General features: G+C 31.1%; 1 protein-coding gene across 1 annotated transcript in view; it reads right to left on the reverse strand.

The window, feature by feature from the left end:
- LOC124367569 (nitric oxide synthase, salivary gland-like) overlaps nucleotides 1-17,048 on the reverse strand; it is a 301,691-nt gene that overhangs the window by 160,582 nt on the left and 124,061 nt on the right.

Below are 17,048 nucleotides of genomic sequence, written 5' to 3' on the forward strand. Positions count from 1 at the left end.
ACGACATATACTAAACTAAAACTAAAATTTAAAATTTTGAGTACTTATACTTGTTGGCATCCTCATTCATTCTCTTTCGTTATAATTCTGTCTGTATCATTTAAATACTCTAAGAATCTATTGTACCAGTTTCTTCCTTATGGGATTTAATTACCTAGATTAAAAACAAACACTCCAATAATTATTCAATTTTAGTTTGTGAGGCCTTTGCTTTCAAGGAAAACATCATAGGACCCACACATTTGAAATAAAAGTGATTTAAGTAATAATATAAACATATTACTAATTAAATAAAAATATGTCATTAAAAATACAAGGAGATAATATTTTAAGATTCAGGAATTATGTCCAGTGTATATGTAAAAAATGTAAGTTGAAATTCATGACCATGACTCATATCACAACTATATAAAAATTATGTATAATCGTATCATAAATTATAATCTCAAATGACATTATTTTTATGAAAATATCTATGTAATCATTTTTTAAATCATGAAAAGTGGGTTTCCGTACTCACAGGATTTACTAGAGACCGTTCTTCTTTTGGCTGTTGATGGATGATTAGAACATCCAACTTCAAACATTACTCTCTGGGGGTGGGTTAAAAGCCTAATTTTGTCTTGTTTCTTCTTTTCAAGAGCTTTCTAACAAGTAATGTGGTAAAGTACTCCCTGCGTTGTCGTGATGTCCGAGTTAACGAAGAAAATTGAGCAATTCAAAGCAGAAAGGAAGTAATTCACAGGATTCATGGCCTCTTTTAAAAGTATTTGTATGGCAAAAGTAACACGCAAACAAAATACAATGCTTTGTTTCAAAATAGGCGGCCTAGAACTAAAGAAAAAGATAAGCGTATGTTTCTTAACATAGAGCATTTACCTATTTTCGCTGTACTGTGTATTTTGATGTACCATTTCAAAGTCACTATAAAACTTAACTGCAAATGCCTCTTTGCGAATATACAAATCCCTCAATTTTAAATAAACTTCTTTTAGCTCAAACTAGTGTATAGTAAATCTAGAAAAGATACCCACTAAATTTATATATATATAATTTTTTTGATTCAACTAATGGGTTGATTTCAGGGTTTCACAGTGAGCAGAGAGAATGAAAGTTAATATAGAGATTGAAAAGAAGAACAAAGCACTGTATTTTTTCAGTTTTGAAGAGGGCTCTTGTATATATTTCTATAACGATAGATGAGTTCACACTAGAACAGTGATATGCAGCAACTGCATGCCTATATCTTTGCTTCGTGTTTTTTAAATATAAGAAAATATTATGAAGTAAACAAGAGTTAGTTCAGGTTTTAGAAAACAACGTTTTTAGGATAAATGAGTTTAGTTTCAGGGAAGGAAATGAATACTGAAAGTGCTGTGTCAGATTGTATAAATAATATCTACAATAGAGTCAATGAAAACAAATGTGCTAGTAGGTAGTTTTTGTATATGAGAAAGGCATTCATTGCAATTGATAACGGTATTTTATTACACAAACTATATAAAAGTAGGATAAGGAGTCATGCATTGTTCAGAAGCTATTTACTGGAAAGGAAACAGTGTTCATCAGTAAAAAGTAAATTTACTTTTATTAGTAAATTCATACCTCAGTAAAATGCTACACCCATTTCAATAAGTACTAAGAACCATAAAACAAGGGGTGCTTCAGGGTTCTGTGCTGAGAGCAACTCTTTTCGTAATTTATTTAAAAGATTTATGTAATGCTACATTTGCAAATAAATTTACATCGTTTGCCGATGACACGTTCATGTGCTAAATTTTGAGAATTTGGTTCAATTAGCAATTCAATACCTTAAAAGAAGTCTAAATTAAAACAAAAATACATTTAAAATAAGTAAAATAAATTAAGAGAAAACTGTTTAAAAGCATATTACTAAGCGTTATTGAATTCTTCAATTCGAGACGTAATCTCAAGCCTGGCTGTTTAGCTTTACTATTAATTAATAATTTAAAGAGATCTCAATGAATGGCTTTAACACTATAGTTATTGTAAGAAACTAATCTCTAGCATTGATACGAAGGTTAAGTAATATATCTCAAACGATACGTGGGATTTTTAAATTATTTTATGCAATAATATTAACATAATTTAGATTGTTATATGTTTTGGAAGCATAACCTGTGATTTGCTATGAGTCAATTACAATAGTCATTTTAGATCCACTTCATAACTGATCAAATTTATTGATATTAGCTATCAGTACCCAGTTCTTATTATAGAACAGATTTGGATGAGTAACAGTTACGTTTATCAGTTGGCCCTGTCACTTTTATCAGATAATCCAAGGTCTGATAACAGACAATGTACGGACCAGTCAATGGGGCGACCTCTGTGAAAAAATACGTGATAATAATTTTTAGTCTGATTATTTGATAAAATATCTTCACTTAAAAGCACGCATTTTCCAAATAGCATCACTTTGTTTGAGTAGTCGATTAAAAAAGTGGCAAGAATAATTATTGTGGAAAAGATACTATAATGTTTTATGAAGTCATTGTGCATTAAGAGTGTTTGTATACATGTATTAATTATTTCAGATATAAATTTTTATTTTATTCTATAACGTACATTTTGACATAACAACACTTTCGGAACATTCTGTAATATGAATCAGTTGAGAATGATATTAAATTATGTAAACTGAGGCATAATAAAAACTACAGTAATAGCTGTAAGTTAACTTCTTACTGTCATTTCTTTAATAACAAAACATATTTGCAAGAAAAAAACACAAAGTAGAAGTGGATCGATAATTTATTAAAATATAGCAGTCTCCCACAGAAGTCCATATATAAGCCTATTCAAAGACTCCTCCGATATTAGAATTAGTTGCCAAATATCACCCGAACTGTAAATTTGTCATAAGCTGTAAAAAGTGATATTTACAACCAGTATGCCTACATATTCAATCTTTTTCTGGAAACTCTCATTTTCTTGTGAAATCGAAGCTGGTTTTACTTTTAAGACCATATTTAATACAGTTATGAAGAAGGGGCAGGATTCATTCAATGTGAATGTTTACTCAATTTAAAATCTCGTTCACACAACACACTTACACCTTTACACAACTTTACACTACAGGAATGTGATGTCCACGTCCATATAAAGGTGTCCAGAAAGAGAAGCAGCTTTGGGATCGTATCTAAATACCATACTGTGCATAAATGTGCGCATGATGAGACAGAGTTATTTCTTAGCCTAGATGTCTCTGATGTCGAAAGGATGCAACAATACAATTGAGAACTCGTGTTGCCGAGGGAACGTTTTGAACGCTTCGTCACCAACTGCCTGGGTTACAAATAACGTAGCTATGGTAGGAAGGATTGATTCAATCCTTCCTACCAATTAGAATGTTAAGTTTAGCTCCAGTTAACCTCCATTGTATAGCAGCGTCTGATACCTGACGACTACTAGAATCTGAAGTCATTTTCATCTGAAGAGATCCAAAGAACGTTGGTGACGAAGAAGTTCAACAAGAATCTTTACGTCGTTTTGACATCAGAGACATTCATACATAGGTTAAGTGGCAGTCTCAGATACCAGACGCCACAATAAAGGAAAATGATCTGGTGCTAAATTCAACATTCAAATTAAATCAAACCTTCTTACCATAGCTACGTTATGTGTAGAAAACATAGTTGCTCCACTGTGCTTAGAGATCGCGTCTGAAACATCGTGGTGCATTCAATTGTGCACCTGATGAGACAATGAGGCTGCCACTTCACCTATTTAATGGTGTCTGTTTTATCAAAGTTTCTTTTTGAGCTTCTTCATCGCCGACTTTCTTTAGATATCTTCAGACGAACACAACTCCAGATTCCAGGAGTAAAGTCTGAGACAGCGTCAAATACTAGACGCTGCAATATAAGGAACCTTCCTAAGGAAATGTAGCTAAACTCAACATTCAAAATCCTCGGGTTAGCTCTCAACCATTGGTTGTATCTTTGTCTCAGTGCCATTATGATACTGGTGCATTGTGGCATGATAAGTAGTATTGTTTCGATCTTACTGCATATCTTCAGACGGAATCTAGATTTTAGGATTCAATTCTGTATGTCAGATTTTAGACATTTAGCGTAAGTTGAAATGGTATTGAACTTACCATTCAAAGATACGTTATTCTTAGCAACACCCTTATTCTTAAAAATAATATTAAGAGCTTGAGGTGTATTTAAGATTATTGGAAATTATTGCTCAGATCCAGTCAAAATGACTCACGCATTCCTGTATTAAGGCACACAAGTTTTGGATTATTTGCCTTAAAACAAATCAAATTATGTGATGATGTACCATCGACTTCATGTTTAGATTCATTCTATTCTTGTAATAATGTAACATTTGTTAAAACCTATTTTCAACTATTGAGCTGTAAACTTTACCGTAAGCTCATTAGACATTATAGTTTTAGCTGCTTTTCTTACTGTTAACGTTTGCCAAATATTGAACTTTTAATGGCTATACCACAGCTCGAGGTCGTGTTATTATCGCATTAAGTTTACTCTTTAATTAAAAATTTTCAGGGAACGTTGGTAATAACAGTTACCATTTACCAGTTACCTCCATTTGATATAATAGAAACCACGTAAGATTTGTAATACATACATAAAAAGTCATTCACTTGTGTATTACGATGAACAATAAACTACTATACTAAGTTATTATTTCTTGGAATACTAATAGAGTTTGTTAAATGTAGGTTAAATATAAATCGATTTATATACATTCTTTACCTTTTAAAACAGTAACTTAATTAAAAACACCATGTGTCGCATAAAATTGTTTGCAGAGTTTGTTTGTATGCAAAATTTCTAATCCTTAGCTCATTTCATTAAGCTTAAAATGTCACGTGATTATACTCAGGTGTGTTAAAAAATTTATTCATTCTGCGATTTACTCATCGCCATCGTGGTTTCGTGTAAGATTATTGTAAAATTGTTTGCTAACGCTCAGCCATGTCATAAGGGGTAACATGCACCAGTACAGATTCAATGGTCCTCACATCGAAATGAAGATTCATACTTCGAATCTATAAGGCGATTAATTTTATAGATACCTTACAGACAGTCTCGAACAGACAGAGATTAAAATTTTCCTGCCTCTCCAGCGGTGGTTTCCTCTACTACAAAGCCCAGTTAAATACTACACTTGATCTGAAATTATAACTGTCTCTCATCCAAATAACAAAACAAATGGTTGGAGAATTCTCGACATAATAGTCAGTTTCAGGTACACTGCAATGAGAAACAATTCAACGCACACTAGTTCACTCAACATACACTAAAAAAAGTCAACAACGTTACGGGAAATCATCGATATCAAAACGAGTGTTTTCAGTTGTTCCACGAAGAACAGCCGAGAGAGGCACTAAGTGTTGCTGTAACGCTACAGAGAGATAAATAGAGTGTCAGACCTTTTAGCTGCTTGGCGGGTAAGTGGAGCAGTCCGGACCAAAACACTGCTCTAATACGGTTCTGCTTCCTCTACTACTTTTTTGAAAAGAAAGAAACTTTATTTCTCACAAATAAAAATTACAGATACGATTTTTATAAAATTTTTACAAACTAACCAAAAAACATTACATTTACTTACACATAAACAATACATACATATGCAACTAAAACTACTATAACACTATCACTATGAGAAATAAAGAGAAAAACTCCAAGGCAAAGCCTGTTTTGGAGTAATAAATATCATAAAATTTAACAGAAAACTAGCAGCTTTACAATCAGTACAGTAATTATTTTAGTAAAACTTATTTATTTTTACTCTACGTGAAGTTCGTGATAAACACAACTAAATTAATAAAAAATCTTAACTATACATAAAATAATCAACTAAGCCTAAATGTAAAAAATTAAACAAATAAACATGGAGAACACAATGAACACAACCAGAAACATAAATTAAATTATGCATTATTATCATTATTGGAAACAGATTACAAGGAAAGGAAAAATCTCATTTTAAACATTAATTTTAAAAAGTACTTCTTCAATATCCTTCATTGACAATAGCCACTTTTTAAGCTGTTTTAGAGAAAAATATTAATTGAATACTGACTCTTTATATGCTGTGGTAATAGATTAAAAAGTTTTGGTGCTAAATAAATAAAAGTTTTTTGTAAAGAAAGTATTTGAAGGTTTTTGGTACTAATGAGTTCTTCTGCATTTCTTAATTTTAAGTTTAAATTTATTTGTTGACTTATGATTTTTTGCTTCTCAAGAAAAATATTTTTAAAACTTTAAAAACAAACATATATCTTAACGGAAGAATATTCAATCTCAAAAACAAAGGGTAGGATGATTCAGTTTTCTTTCTTTTCATGATTATTCTTATAAAATGTTTTTGAACTGTTATTATAGGCTTTAAATTAGTTTTATACGTTTCTCCCCAGCACGATATAGCATATTCCATCCTACTGTTCACCAGGGAGAAGTATATCATTCTTAACAATTTAGTATCACACATATTTTTCAAATAATAGAAGATTCTTATTACATTATTTAGTTTTTGTTTAAGTTTTGAAATATGAGTTTTCCAGTTTAAATCTTTATCAAGCCATAACCCCAAATATTTCAGCGAATCCTCCCCTTCCACTAGTCTGCAATTTATATCACATTGAGAATTAGTGCTTATACAGTTAAGACATTTATACATAATTTTATTTTTAAAACGTGGATAAGGCACTTTTAACGAAAAATTTATGTATTTGGTTTTTTGAGGACTTAATATCATATTTATTAACTGAAAACCACCACCTTAATGCATTCAGATCCTTGTTAATCTTTACTTCAATTTCTCCCCATGAATTCTCAACATAACAAAGTGCTGTGTCGTCTGCAAATGCAGTAACCTTACCGTAAAACCTTCCCATTACATAGATCATTAAATATATATTAAAAACAATGTGGCACCTAAAACTGACCCTTGAGGTTACTCCATATTTATTTCACCAAATTGACTTAAGGTACTACTTACTTTAACACATTGCTTCCTACATGATAAATAACTCTTAAACCATTTAAAAACAACCCCTCGGATTCCGCAAGCGTATAATTTATTTAAAAGAATTGAATGGTCAACTGTATCAAATGCTTTCGTAATATCTAGAAAAAGCCCTGTTACATTTTTCCTATCGTTAATCCCATTACCCACTCTACTCATAAACTCAAGCAAAGCCGTTTCCGTACTCATGGCTTGTCTAAATCCATACTGGTTTGCACTGAAAAAAATTTGTATTTTCGAGAAATTGTAATAACTTATTTTTCATGATTTTCTCAAATATCTTTGCAAATGTGGACAGTAATGATATAGGTCTGTAGTTTATTACAAGAGGTTCTAGAATCGTTTTTATAAATTGGTATGACTACAGCCTCTTTCAACTTTTCTGGAAAATCCCCTGTCCTCAAAACTCAAATTTTATAATATAAAGCAAGACATCTGCAAATTTGCTATAGGTATCTTTAACTAATGATGTGCTAATACCATCCCAGACCTGTTGCGCTACTTGTTTTTAAGGAATTAATTGCTATTATAAGCTCATTTAAAGTTGCAGGGAATAGAAACATTGATTGAGTGGTCCATTGTTTTCATAAATAATCTTTCTATATTCGTGTAATCAATATTATTTGGTTTCTTAATTGTTTTACTTAGTTCACCAGGAATAGATAAAAAATATTTTGTTAAATTCATTAGCCACTATTTCGGGATCAGATACTATATTTACAATTTACTTCCAAAGCTATCACAGAATTATTGCATTTTTTCTGACCCGTTATGTCCTTTAAAATACTCCATGTTTTTTTTAGAATTACCATTGTAGTTTTTTAAAAGCTCAGAATAGTATTTGTTTTTTTAGATCACGTATATCAATCAGCAACTTGTTTCTAAATTCTTTAAACTTTTTCTGCATTACTTCGTTATTAGGATTTTTCTTAAGACCCTTAAATAGATTATTTCTAATTTTAATACGCTTGCATATAGCTGAATCAATCCAAGGTTTTAAAGTTTAGTTATGTTAGATTTTTTCGATGTTACAACCCTTTTTGAATTTGTAATTATAAGAATTTAATTTATTATAAAATACGTCAAACGCTATAGAAGCGTTACGCTCCTGGAAAACGTCATTCCAATCTGCCATCTCGAGGTTTTTAATCAGCTGTTCCATTGTTGACGCGATAAGACAACTGCGCGAGCTCGAGCAAGTCAGATGCGCGGGAGGGGCCCCTACTTGCATGCAGACAGCTGTCATGTAGTGGTCTGATACACAAACATCAATCACACTCGCCTCAATTTCCAATTTATTTTTTGTTCGCTGATTTTTACAAGTACGTGATCCAAACATGTTTTTGAATTCGTATTTACTCTAGTAGTAGGTCGTTAATAAGTGATTATTCCATTCCCATTTACAAGCCAAGGTTAGTTTATAATCGTCAATTTCTGAATTATCATCTAAAATATTTATATTCATGTCACCCAAAATCAACATAACCTTACACATCTTAATGTTTGGTTTTTGTAGATACTGTCTTAATTCATCAATGAAATTTTTAATAGGATGTTGGTGCCTTTTATATACAGCAATTAAATTTATAAGATAGCCCATTGCCTTAAAAGTAAAATGCATTATATCAGCTGTTTTTCAAAATGAATTGGTATTGATTCAAAATCAGTGATGCTACTATGTACAGAAAACTGCAATACCGCCAGCCCTATAATCTTCATTTGTTTTAAGCATGTAAAATATAATTTGGAATTTTATAGAATGGTGTTTCATTAGCATTAATCCAAATTTCCGATAAAATTATTATTTTAGGTAGCCACTTTAGTACGGATAAGTTCACTAGAAATAAATCAAAATTAGCTCTCATACTTCTAATGTTTTGATGGACAATGACCAGACCTGCACTTTGGTTTAAGATTTCAATACTTTCAATGTAATCCATTAGGCGTTACTTTTACCAATCAAAGTATATCAAATATATTATTAGATACCATATAACACTTATAACTAACTATATATACAACACTATAACTATATACAATACTTTTAGTACAGCAATTACATTTTGTCAAGGTCAGCCTGGCATTGAACAACAGTTACAGGTCCATTATCTTCTTTTCTGAGAAAGATCTTACCTCCTCGCACCCAAAGCCACTTGTAACCTCGTTCCCTCCGCACTTGCCTCGCCATGCCCAGCAACCTCCTCCCTCGTCGGGGACAAAAGATTCATTGATGTAAATAGGGTTATCCGATGCCAAGTTCAGGTGTCTGGTGGAGAAGTCTCTTTTCTCTCGTCTCTTTTTCAGCAGGGCCTCTGCATCTACTTCAGTCAACCAGTTGGAAGTACTATTAATAGAACAAGCTGAAAGTGGAAAAATATTACTTTACAGTTTTTTATGCGTAATCTCAACGATGGAATCTGTGTGACAAGAAACATTTGCATTTCTTTCCCGACACTTCGTTGTTAATAATTAACCTATGTTATCATATATGAAAATATTGTATATTAATTAGTGATGTAAATTTTGAATCGTAACATGAATTTCAGGACTCCCTTATTCTTTAATTAAAAAATCGAATTTTTTTTTCGAACGAAAATTTTTCCTAAGACCTTTTTTTAACCTCATTTTAAGCCTCAGCGTCAGCTATGCCGGCTTCGAAGTGCACTGGTTTTTATTACTATTATTACATTATCGGACCTCCCCGGGATTTGAACCCGTGATCTCTCGGTTAGAGAGCCGAGACAATAACCATTAGTTTACAGAGGAGGACTTCCTAAGACCTAGTTCATGATGAGAATTGTTGACGCTTGTAACTTACGGTATTCAACATAATATTGTCATATTTGATTTCAGATATGCATTCAGTGAGTGATATAGGCCTTAGTGTTCTACCAATTACGCAAAAAAGGAGAGTATAATTTTTGCAAACGTGAATTTTTGGAAGTTTGCCTAGTATTTTGATACTTTACTAAACATTGCTCTAATACTTGATTCATGTGTGATCAAGCCATCCTCATGCTATTAACACCCCAGTACCATAACCGTCAAAAAATCTTAAGTGTTGCTCAATTTATTAGCTGAAAAGGAAGTAGAGGATGAAGGAGTAGGTAAGTTGAATGTAAGTTTAAACTTGGAGACGTGACGACAGTAAAGTAACTGAAAAAGTTTTCTATTCCATCTCGTACGCGAGTGGCGAGGAGTTTAAATACAAACTGTGAAGATCTAAAGCAACTGGATGATAATCCAAACCAAAACACAAATATTTCGAATTAAAATCCATTACCTGAACAGATCAATGTTGTGAGTATTACACAGCTCAAAATTTTAATACAGGACAATAAACGTTGTGACAATTAAGGTTTTATTATCATTTGAAACGCCACATGTCCCGAGGCGACGGATAATTATATGAGATATAGTCCATCTTCAACTGTCATTATGGAATATAAAACTGAGGATGATTAACAATTTGAGTGTTGATTAAGTCAAGGCCGTTCCTGGGATGATCTTTCATAACTGAATACAGCAACACATGCTCTTCTATACGTTAGACAGTAAAAAAGTGATACATAACAGATGATTGATTTAATACTGAGAACAAGGTTAATTTATATTTAACTTACACTTTATTTATATTTAAACGATTTTAATAGTGCACCTTACGTGGTCCAAAATGGTGCGCAATAAGTACACTACATGCCACGATTTCACAAGGTCATAAATATAATTTCATTTTTAGTGCAATGAAAATCTTTTGCATAATAAATAGTAATCCATACCCTTCTACTGGTATAAGCCGAGGATAAACCATCGTTTCCAGATATTTTGAAGTGTATAAAACACCAATTTATCCAGTCAGCTCATTCACTTCATTTGGCTTCAATCTCCTGTCTACCAGAAATATTGGATCATAAAAGGAAGCTTTACTAGTACGGAAAAGAGGAATAGAGAACTTTTGGTTTAATCTTTGACGATCAATAAATTAAATCAGTTTTTGAGTAGTGTTACTTACTGTTCACACAGCATAAGTGATAATTTATGTCATTATAAACCTTTAACGGAATGATGATACAACTCAAAGTTAGAAAAACTATACTTATTTATATTTTACAAATACAGTATTCAGTATATACCTTATAAATACAGGCTACAATATTATTGAGTTCCGCGAAACAATTACATACGAACAGCAGTTATTTATACTCTTGACCCACCATTTTACTCTGCTTATCATTTGTATATTACAAGCAGATTTAATATATTCCTTCCATCCCATGGGCTTCTCTCACTGGTCTTCCTTAAGGATGAAAAGGGGCAACTCAACAAATATTTTCAAGTCAGAGAGACATTACTTTAAGAGTAGCTCATATTACTCGATGAGTTGAAAAAATTTAATTTCTTTCTACTGCATAGACTTGAGTTTTTCCATGAAAATTCATTTCTATTAAGGCAACATTAACTTCGTTGATGGTACATGTTACTAAATAGAATTTTGTAGAGCGTTAGTTACGATTAATGGTACAACTAATGGTAGGTCATTATAGTGGCAATGGAGAACAAGTACAATTGTAAATACACTGAATACAATAATATAACATTTTTACACGTACCACATGTAACTACTGACTTGAAATGTAACATGTAATATTAGTGAGATTAACATGTTAAAATATTTTGGACGATAACTTTAATATTAGCAATACTTATCAATTAGGGAAAGCAAACTTGTTGAAAACAAATACAAAAACTAATCCTATTTGAAAAATTTGTAAATAAATATGGTTTTCTGTCAAACGAAAATACATAAAAGATAGTTGCCGCTTTTAAAAGTGTTCCTGAATGAATCCTTTCTTAAGATTCGATGTTTAACTACCTCTATAAATGTTTCTTTTACGAATATAAGGAAATATTTGCAAGATTCTTTGAATAAATTTGAAGCAGACTGTTTGAATATTTGGAATACAAAACTAGATACTGGCCGGAATAAATTCAATTTGATAAAAACTGTAAATATCAGTAATACCTTAAACGTTTCTCATGAAAACACCGCAATGTCCTCGTGTAAGTAGCTTAACGTGGTTTGGAGATTACCCGCAATACATATGACGATTAGTTTCTTATGAAGTTTTCCGTAAAAATGTTGATTTTAAAAGCAGATTATGTTTTATTTTAATTATAATATTTATTCATTAAATACTCTAATATGTTTGAAACTCAAACAAGCAGATTATTATTTCTTACCCAACAATTTATAATTCCACTAGGGAATTACATTTGATTTAGGCTACGGGATTCAAAATTTTAGTGATATTGTACTTTTAGCATACACTTTGAATAACATAAGTTAGATAAAAAAACGTATACAAACTTTTCAATAATATAGCCATACTATTTTCAATTATTTCTTATAATTAAGTGCTTTTGATCTGAAAGAATTTTGGTAGTTGGAAGCTAATTTATACTGTAAAATATATTATTTTGTGTTTATTGAAATCGATAAAGGAATTTTTTTCCTAGAAAAGAAATTTATCGCCAGTTGTACTAATTTTAGTTTAGTTTCCAAGGGAGAATCGAAAGATTAAAATATTTTATAAGAACTTATAATTTTTCCAGTATATATTTTTCTAGTTAATCACACTTAAAACAACTAACAGACGCATAAACTAAGGTAGTATAATCTTCAAAAATATATGTCACCCCTCTAAGGATCTGAATAAACTTTCTGAGCATAAGCTGAGAATGTTTTAACATTTAGTTACGTGCCTGGCGATTAACTAGTCAATATGAATATATGATCAATTTCTTTGTTAAGAAAAATTCCTCTACCGATTTTGAGAAAAATCAAGTCTAAGGTCTGATATATGAGAGTAAAACCGTTTCTGAGAGCAGAACGTAGTAAAATTAATGTACGAGCAAAAATATTACAAATATTTGGTTGTGTATATTCTTAACTGTCGTATTAAAGCTTTTGTAAAGATTCATATATCTTAGAGCAATGTTGAGAAAACATAATAAACAACATTAAGTAATATTTCATGTTGGTAAAGTTCAGTAGGAATAAACAGTTGACCAGCATTTGTAACCCTCAGAGCAAAAGCGGAATTCGTAATTAATGTAGTCGCGTGCATCTGCATACATGAGGGCGGATAAGATCTGCGATTCTCCCCTCCCACCTGCAACTAAACAACCTCCACCACCTCCAACACCAACCGTGTCCACCTGAAACTGCAGGTGACTTAGCTAATTCGCTGGGATTTATATCATTATTTCGATGTTAACTTACGTTACAATTTAAATAATTTTACTTTCCTCTAATGTTTCTGTTTCTCATCTGAATTAACTAGTACTAATACGAAGTAACAATACGACAAGCAATTTCAAACTTGATAATAAATTTAATACAAAAATTAAACGTAAGAATTATGATTCAAATAATTCCTCATACTACCAAATTATGTTATTTCGTTTCAATGTTAAATTTATTCTAAGAATGTTGTTTTAATGTAGTGTTTTACAGGATATTGAGTATTTTAAGAGCCACTTAAAGTCTCATCATTTTATTAACTACAAACAAGCACATCGGTATAAATCCATTAAATTTACAATTCATTTCTGGTAGAAACCATGTTCATTCTTACTCTTCAGTAAGATTACTCATACAGTTACTAACAGGTCTTAAAAAATATAAGTATGAAATATATAGCAATTTACTGGTTAAACAATATGCATTAATTAAAGCTTTTACACACAGAAAAGTAATATTATTAATACCAAACATTATTAAATTTACTTCGGACAGAAAATATAAGAAATTAGACAAATATTTTCACATTAGACATTAGACAATAAGTAATAAGGTGTACTTGTTTTTCGTTATTGGCAACAGTAATTTGTTATTAAATATTTTTAAGTCCTACCATATACTGATACCTGAAAGGTTTCTGCGGACACACAGTAGTAGTAATTTTTACTTTACAAAATATTTTAGCAAAAAGAACTTATTAATAACTAACTATACCATTGACTCAAACCTACAAATGTATTGGCTCAAACAATTTTAAATCTACATGTCCAAAGTGTCTAATAAGCTTATATTTCGCAAAACCTTCATTAAGATATTTAAATTACTTGCAATCAACAACACAACAGTTATTTGTGGCTTTACACACAATATATTATGCAGGAATGTTTAGCCTGATTCAGCAGTGAATTTTGTGATGCGTTAATCTAAGATTGTTATATTGAAAGAATGTTCATTTCTTCTATCTTTAAGACACTTTAAATTCATGTGTTCTAGATTGTTTAGTAACATAGTGACAGTACTAAATGAAAGTAGTTAGAATCAGAAGATAATAAAAATTATAACAGATTATACACCACTTCCTCCTATAACAAGATTGTGTAATATACAATACGTTTATCTTGTTACTAAAGAGTGGTATCTTGCTCTTGTCACAAAAGATAATACTGTTTGTCATAAATGTGGAAATTTACAAAAAGCTTGAGCACTCTTTCGACACATGTGAATCCAATAAAATAAAATATAGAATCTACAAGGCATCATTTATGAAGTCCACGTCAAAAAATGGGAACTATCTCAGTGAAAGTGAGCATATAAAGAACATATTTAAGAAAATAACTGAAAATAATCAAATTAACTTTCTATTTAAAATTACAAAACATAAATCAATTCATTATTTGAGTAGTTGATTTATTTATTGTTAATTTAATTAATTAACATTAATTTAATTTTACAGAATTTCACTTAATTTAATTGATTGTTAATCCTGATTATTAATCAAAATTAATTAATTGATTGATTTTATGTGTCTCATTAGGCGCATTCTTAGTTTCCAAGAATAATGTGAATTACTAACAAGTAATAGTTATTCATACCAAGTACGATGTCGCCCATTACAAATAGTATTTCATACAATAAAATTGTACTCAAAAGACTGAAACAAATAATATTCCTCGATGCAGAAATAAATTCTTCAAAGCAGGCAAACATAATGCAACGGTTTACTGCAATATTCTTCTTTCTATTCAGATATAATAGACGCATCGTGAATGGAATGTTTCAACATTGAAAGATTAATTGTTTGATTTCTTTGTTCTCTATTCCTATATCCTCAGGAGTAAACGAATACTTATTCTTATTTGTCTTGGTGAACATAATCGGTAATGCTTACAGTACTGTATCACATGTAGTTAGTTGTTCTTACAATATCATAGGATTCCTCGAAATTAATTTTATATTGAATTTATTTACACAATATCTTTCTTATAGAAATTGGCTCATAATTAAATATGTATGGACTATTCTAATCCTGTAACTTTAATAGTACAGTACTTTAAAAGAGCTAAGAAGGAAATCTCCCTAACACTTAGAAAAACTTCAAATTAACCTACTCCTTTTCTGTTCATATCCTGACCACTATATTCAGCGTAGAGCCGAATCCTCCATAAACTGGATTCATTAACTTTAAGTCAACTGCAAAGCTACTGTATTTTTATGTGAATCAGGTGATGGTGTTTACACTGTAATCTAAAATCGTACTTACTTCCAATAAATATACATATTAGAACGTAATGTGTATATTTCACTTTTTTACGGCTCCAAATTAAAAGTAACGCACTAATCTAGTATAAAGCTCTATATTCCTTTATAAGCCCACTTATGAAATAATGATTAAATAACTTACCATATTGTTTTAAACGGTGACACTGTTGTCACCGATATGTCTCTGACGTCACAGCTACAATTGTTACTCCGGTGACAGCAGTTGTGACGCGCTCGAAAGATAAGGCACGCGCTCAGTCGAGACACACAATGCCTGCCTTAGGCCGCTTCTTGGCTCTCGAACTTTGCTGAACTATTTTTAAACTTTAACCAGCGTTTGTGAATATTTATTGTAGTATGTTCCAGAAAATAATTCGTCGAAATTCATTTCTGTTAGTATATAATCGTTTGAACAAAGAGATCTGTAGAAATAGACCGTTACAGGTTACATGATAGTTTCGTGACCAAACTTTGGAACCGTAAAGTATTTTTAATAGAACACTTTTTTTAACTCATTAAGTTTTCCGATCTTAGCGATTCATTTATTAAATTATGCTCACTTGAATGATACAATCTGATTGGAAGCATGTTCTCTGAGATAGGTAACAGAACATTGGTACTGAAAATTTACAAAGATGGAATACAATGATGTGAAGCTATAGCAGTAATGTGAGCCACAACGTCACACAAGCCCCTAACCTAAATAGAAGGATCTTTTGAATAAATAAAATCATAGACATAATCCAGAACTTAGCTTTAATTTACGGTTATAGAATTTGAGATTGTAATACCAAAAGGTATAAAAATTATAAATGTGCTCCATGTATTATAATCCAGAAAGAAAAGAACTTCGGTAATGTGTTCCATTCGGTGAAAGCTCCATTATGACGTTACGGATGAAATCAATATTTCATGGACATACCTTTGTTGCCGTACCCGTTATTTGGTTTAGTTTCGAATGACCTTTTATTGCAAATAGAGTAGATGATTTACTTACGAAATACATAAGCGAGTGTTTACTTTCAGAAATACGCATCGCATTCGTGACAGTTTATTTTTTTGTTCAAAACTCATGTTAAGTGTTACACTATTCTATATAAATATCTGGAGTAACGAACAATCAACATTTTATCTATTACCATATAACGAAACAAATAGGATAATGTAATAAAGCTTGGCTTTTAATGGTGAAACAAAAATATAGCATAATGCTGTAATTAATTGCCACATATAGCAGATTTTAGGTGATATAACATATAACACAGTTTGGAAATGTTTTATAAACTTATACAGAATGTTTTCGTTATAACATTTATTTTCTTTTGGGAAATACAGGCAAAAAAGCCCTTGGTAAAATTACTGCACATACTGTTACGTTGTATTTCGATGCTTTATCAGTTTAGTTCTTTCTGTATTTATTTGTAATGATTCATACTGGAGCAATCTCCTGTGAAAG

The sequence above is a fragment of the Homalodisca vitripennis genome, chromosome 8 (genome assembly GCF_021130785.1).
Source record: "Homalodisca vitripennis isolate AUS2020 chromosome 8, UT_GWSS_2.1, whole genome shotgun sequence".
In the NCBI taxonomy this organism is placed as follows: Eukaryota; Metazoa; Arthropoda; class Insecta; order Hemiptera; family Cicadellidae; genus Homalodisca; species Homalodisca vitripennis.